We start from the raw sequence: 6000 nt of genomic DNA, 5'->3' as shown, positions 1-6000 counted from the left end.
TGACATCGTTGCCCTTTCCCCGTTTTCCGGCGACAATCACTCGTACGCGTCAGTGGATGTATCACCTTAGTGTCTTTCCACTTCCGTTGGACGCCACACATAAGATGGCTTCCACCAATAAATATACTGGAACCACTCAGTTTAGGTTTAAGCAAACCTCTTAGTGAAGACGCTCGGTCATGGACGTCAATCGATCTTTCCAACTGGAGGCGCGATCACGTACTGTTGTACCGCGGAGCCTGTTCCTTATGAGCCGTGTACGCGCAAAGACAAGTTGTCCCGCTCCTCTTGGTTGGCTGCGCGATCACAAACAAATGTTCTGCCTCTCCTCATTGGCCAAGCGCAAGTATCTTGATTCTCGTATTACTGGTGGAAGACGCACACACCTCGCCTGCGCACGTCCTATACAATTTTCAATCTCGTTTTATCATTGGCTACGCGCTGCCCTCGCCTAGATTCGTCAATCGTCATTTGTCGAGTACGCGCACGTAGCTCTCGCTCACCCCTCCCCCCTTCTCCGGCAGTTCTATTCGTTCATCATCCTCAAACGAAGTCAGAGTTGTTTCCGGCAGGGACGGTCGGCGGAGGGGGAGCGAGGCCCGGGCCGGGAATAAAGAGGGGCCTGGACACCGGCTTGTAAGCACTGGTAAGTATACCTGGGTCTGTATCAATTAGCTCGTGACTTGGTCTTGGCAGACCCTGATCTGAAAAGGCCTGGGCACTGTAACTTCCTAACTGATTGATGCGGAGGTGAAGTACCCCTTAAAGGAGTAGGATCTAGGAAAGCCGTGTGAACTACTTGGGTGCTCTGTTTTCAGTGGTTGGCAATTGTGTGTAGGGGCGTGACGAGTATATATATTGGGGTCCGAAAGGACTGTAATGGGCGCGGATAGTGCTGTTGTGGTTATTCAGACTTTGTGGCGTTTGGGGTCCAGGAGTGTGCAGGAAGTCGGTCATAGAGTATACTATTTGGTGAGATCCATGTAAATGCCGGTGGTGCGGACAGTCAGTGGTTTTTAGAGAGCTTGTGTGCAGTGTGGGTGGAAACAGTTTAAGGGGCATAACGCTCACATATTTTACCGAAACGCCTTACTAATTTTAAGGTATGGGGCCTGGAATTCCTTCCCCCTCACCCGCAATCTTACCTTCGTTCCCAGGCGCATGGCTCTGTGTGGACAGTGTGAAATATAAAGAGAGACCCAAAGCTACGGGATAGCACAGCAGTCTTGGCTGTGGCCACATGGCATCTCATTATGTGAAAAACATGCCTTTTTAACCAAACTAGCTTTTCAACATTTCATCGTAATGTAGTTTTTACAAGTGAGTGACCTCACTCTGCTGATAACCTCTTTATCTGTGGATTTTTCTTCCATCCTCACGCCGTGACATTATCCTTCGCCTAGTGGTTTCTAGACACTATTCATTTAATGTATTAATGGTACATTATACAAAATGTAGCTTGGCTTTCAAGAGACCATCTTCATTCGCACGTATTGCCATATTTGTGTTAAAATACGAAGGCTTTAGGTCTTGATGAAAACTGGCTACCGGTTTCTGCGTTCAAGGTGTCCCTTATAACCCTTGCTCACCCCCTTAGAGAAATGCAGATTTTTTGTGTGCAACTTGTAAGTTGCATGCAGCGTATGTAGACGTTTTAAGCTACTTGCTTTTTGTACTGCAATTGCCTTAATGAGTTGTTTTGACAGTCTGGGTTTGTTCAGTTGGCTGCTAAAAAAAGCGAAGGCTTCAGAGTCACAATGTCTTTAGAGTGGTTACAACCTTTCGGTGTGGTTGTCCATCTTGATGCGTGGGGTGATTGGAGACGACTGGATGACTTGTTTTTCGACCGCAGTATTAGGATGCGAAACAGCTTGGTGGTGTTATTGTGATCAAAAATTGTTTTTACAGTTGCAGCACTACTCAGTGCTTGCTGTTCCTTATTGAAAAATTCAAGACATCAGTCTGGTTGGTGTGTGTGGTAGGTCCTCAGTTTTAGAAATTAGACGTTTTGTGTAGTACCCCTATGTGCACCTTGCTCCCGTCTGTTTTAATTAATTTGAGGTTTCTCGATTTGTTGCTTTGGCTAAAAAATGGGACTGCGTGTTAATACGCATTGGTGTTGTGTGGTTCAGGCTGCAGTAGAAGAGTGGTTATGAGTGCACATATGGGGAATATCTAGGTTTCGGAGAAGCTGGGCCGGACACAGGTACTGGGAGTGTGTTGTTGAGTGTAGTGCCGTATTCCATGATTATGGCTTCTTGAACATAGCTTTGCGGACGGTGGAGGAGTATGAGCAGGTAAATCAAAACACACAATTGAGAGCTCTCTACTATCATTGATTCCTAAAACTGACAGCGGGATTCTCCCTGTCGAGATCTTTCATCACAATTGGACGTGCTGTGTAAACGATTCTGCATGTTGGAATTTCCTCCAAGGCTTCTGCGTGTTCTTGTTACAATGGAACAAATAGCTGTTTGCGTTCAAACTCTTGCAAGGCTTCTGAATCGCCTTGGCCTGGGCTACAGGTATGTGGTGACTAAAATACCTGGGCATATGACCTCCAGTCTGGGTACCATTTCGGGAGGACCTTCTGTTTCCAAACACAGCAGGGTCCTCCCGCATCAGTTACTTAGTTTGACTTGCTGACCAAAGTGGTTGATGTTCAAGTCCATCTGTGCTAGGCGCCGGGAAAAGTTTATTACCTTTTGTGGTGCCAGAAATACCCCACTTTTCCCCACCTTTACAGGCCAATCCCTTGGATCTTCTTTTGTGGTGCTCTCCTTAGCCTGGCAGGTGTTGTAGGTGAAGTGAAAGGGTTATACGAAGGGTTGCATATCTGCCCTCCTGGCCTCTCTGTGCCTACAAAACCAGGTGTCCTTTCCAATGTCATTGGTTGTGGTGTTTCGTTAAAGGCTTGATCCATATAGAGCCCCTCCCCTTTCCGTCCAACCGAGATGCCTCAGTGGGACCTGGCTCAGATATTTCTTATGTGCACACCATTTGTGTCTCTGCACAGCTTCTCTTTACAGTTCTTGATGTTGAAGAGTCTTATTGCCATCACATTTGCACATCATGTAAGTGAACTCTAGAAGTTGTCAGTCCAGCCACCATGCACTATCTTCTTTCTGGGCGAGTTGGTGCTTAGGTCACAGGCAGCCTGTCTTCACAAAGCTGCTGCATCCTTCCACGTTGGCCAGTTAATCACTCTGCCAGTGTTATTTTCCCCATCTACTCTTCCAGTAGATGAAATGAGACTCAATGTTTTGATACAAAGAAGGTGAGTTATTACATAGACTTCACAAGAGAATATTGGGTAGATCCGCAATTTTTCTCAGGGTTTTAGATATAAAGAAAGGTAAGGTGGTGTAAAAGCAGACCCAGTAACCAAATCTGTTACATACTGCTTCCAAATAAGTAATTCCCAGAAGATTTCAAGGTGTATTCTGAGGACCAGCGCTGCTACTTCATTGGCAAGAGGGTTCCCTTTCATCTAGACATCTGCTAGGTTACAATGTTCATGAAATGTTAGTCAGGTCTTGCAGAATGGTCACTTAGCCTGCTCAGTTCAGGATTTTTTGGTTTTATTCCACTCCTCAAACCCTCTACCTTTTGAAGTATTGTAGTGGTGTGTGTTTTTAGAGGTGGTAAATCTGAGGTTAGATGTAGCGACAAGAACATCAAGTAACTTAACTTTGATGATAATGCTATTTCTGGTGGATATTCTATCAACGTGTAGATTTCTTACTGTATTGCCACCTCTCTGTTCTTTAGAGTGACCTCTTTGCCACCTAAAAAGGTCTTAATTTAGAGATCGGCATACTTTCACCTGCAGTCTGTTCCATGCTCTGCGCCTGTATGCGTGGAATGTTAAAGATGTATGAAACTGATGTCCGCATTAATGTTTGGCACTGGTGAAAATCTGAGTCCAGTCAGTTGCCCGGGTATATTTTAATGGGGAGCAATCTATAGTTGTATACATTATTTACCAGAAAGAGTGTTCCTGGTGGCAAGTTAAAGGTTCTCTTATGCCATGTTTTTCAAAGAAAACTAAATAGCTCTCGTGACTGGAGCTCCAAGATTCAAGTGCAGGTGGAGCTGGTAAGATCTTTTATATTGATTTAGGTAGCAATTAGGTTGCCAGATTAGAACTAAAAGTAAAAAAACGCAAGCTTTCAAACAAGTGTGATAATATATCTTACTCACAGAGAAATTCAACATCAAATTTAAAATTCAATATACCATGGTAGGAGCACTTCATGTACCTGACATCTTATGTAGAACCTAGAAAACTGTGGTCCAGTAATATTTCGTCGGTCTAGCACCTGAAATTTGTCTCTGAACTTTGGCACTCTCCAAGCACTAAACCTGCTGCTCTTTGCCACATTTCAGCTCAGAATTGTGTTCACAGGTCAATATTGTGATGTAGCAAAATACATTAGATGAGTCCATTGTTCCAGGCTCGAAGGAGCCTGTTGCAGTTTTTGATCTATAGTGTATAATCTATAATTCTGCTAAATAATTTCCATTAACTGATACCACACATGTAAGTAAGCAGAGTACATTCTCTCGTAACACCTGTCCTCCTAAGAAAACCGCCCACCTTCAAAGGAAAGACAGAAAGAAACGTCAAATGCATGACAGGAAAAAAGGCAAAAGGTAAGAGCAACTACCACAGCGGACTGGCAAAACATCCACTTGCTTTGCAGCCGCAAATAATTCCAACAGTACCCGTTGATACAGATTTCCAAGCTCGGTCTGTAAAGTCATAATCAGTTCTGCAAACCTAAAAGGTTATTCTTAATTGGGTAGTACTGTGGTCCAGTGGCTAACCTTAAGCATTAATGATCCTTTAAAAAAATAAAATAATAAAGAATGTACTTTTGAGTTTGACTTGTAAAAACGGACATCCTGATTTGTTGAGACTTTAATTTGGATAAGAGAAATGATGGCAAATAGCGGTTCTGTGTCTGCCTTGTTGGAGTGTCTGACTTCTGTCATCACAAAGTTTGTATCTGTTTTGCCCCCAAATGTTCACTTTTGGACGTACATGCCAAACATGTACAGTGTTTCATGGTAACTGTCGCGCTCTGCCATAAGTGATGATACATGGGCTGACCTAAAATGGTTTAATTTATGCCACTGTCAACCCTCCCGAACCTCTTGAAACTGTCTGGTGCTTCGCCTCCATATTTGAACAATTTGGCAGCTGTGCAGTGTGATAATCTTGCCGCACGCAATCACCATAACTGTTGTTTCAGATCTCTCTCTCTCTCTAGATCACACTGGCAGCCTCCTCCCCATAAGCTCCGACAAATTGCTCCCTGCGTTTGTAGCATTGCTCTTCTCCCTTTTGACTACACTCTTGTGTCAGCAAACAGTGACTTACCTAGCGGGGGGAACATTTTGTTTAGAATCATCCTGCTTCATAAACTGTACCAGAGAGCTTGTTTTAGAGTACGTTTTGGCAAAGTGCATCTCTATTGACGAACAACAGGTCTTCAACAAAATTGACTTTTATATGCTGCACACCAATACTACACGTTTTCCAAAAGTAGTACCCCACCTCCCCCAATATCTGAGTTGGCTACCTCTTCCCCTTGCTAATACAAAAGTTTTGTCTGAAAATGTTTGTTGGCAAAATTAGCCTACATGAATTTCATCATTAGATGGGAAATGGCTCCACTAAGACTTCAGCTTGTGAGTTCCTCTACATACACCTGCCTGTCCACGCCACAACAATCATTAATATGACCAGATTGCAAGACATGATTTAAAGTGATGAAGCCCTCAGTCTGACCTGGAGTAAAAGCATCGTGATTGCGCAGGTGCTATCTGAAATAGAGTAGAGGGAGGGTCACAAAGAAGAGGTGGGTGAGTCTGAAAGGTGATGAAGGAATGTGAGTAGAAGAGGGAGACTTTTGAGGAATTAAGAAGCATAAAATATTTGCTCGGGAGCATGGAAGGAGTGAATGTGTATTCATATAGCACTTCATACCAATT

General features: G+C 43.8%; 1 protein-coding gene across 1 annotated transcript in view; it reads left to right on the top strand.

The window, feature by feature from the left end:
* Nucleotides 1–508: 508 nt before the first annotated feature.
* PPP4C (protein phosphatase 4 catalytic subunit) overlaps nucleotides 509–6000 on the top strand; it is a 207757-nt gene continuing 202265 nt past the window's right edge. The window contains exon 1 of the mRNA XM_069244070.1: nucleotides 509–646. The gene's annotated coding sequence lies outside the window, so the exon portion shown is untranslated. The remainder of the gene's footprint in view (nucleotides 647–6000) is intronic.

Source organism: Pleurodeles waltl, chromosome 7 (genome assembly GCF_031143425.1).
Source record: "Pleurodeles waltl isolate 20211129_DDA chromosome 7, aPleWal1.hap1.20221129, whole genome shotgun sequence".
NCBI classification, from domain to species: Eukaryota; Metazoa; Chordata; class Amphibia; order Caudata; family Salamandridae; genus Pleurodeles; species Pleurodeles waltl.
Note: the sequence above shows the minus strand (reverse complement) of the source record. Positions and strands in the feature narration are given on the sequence as shown.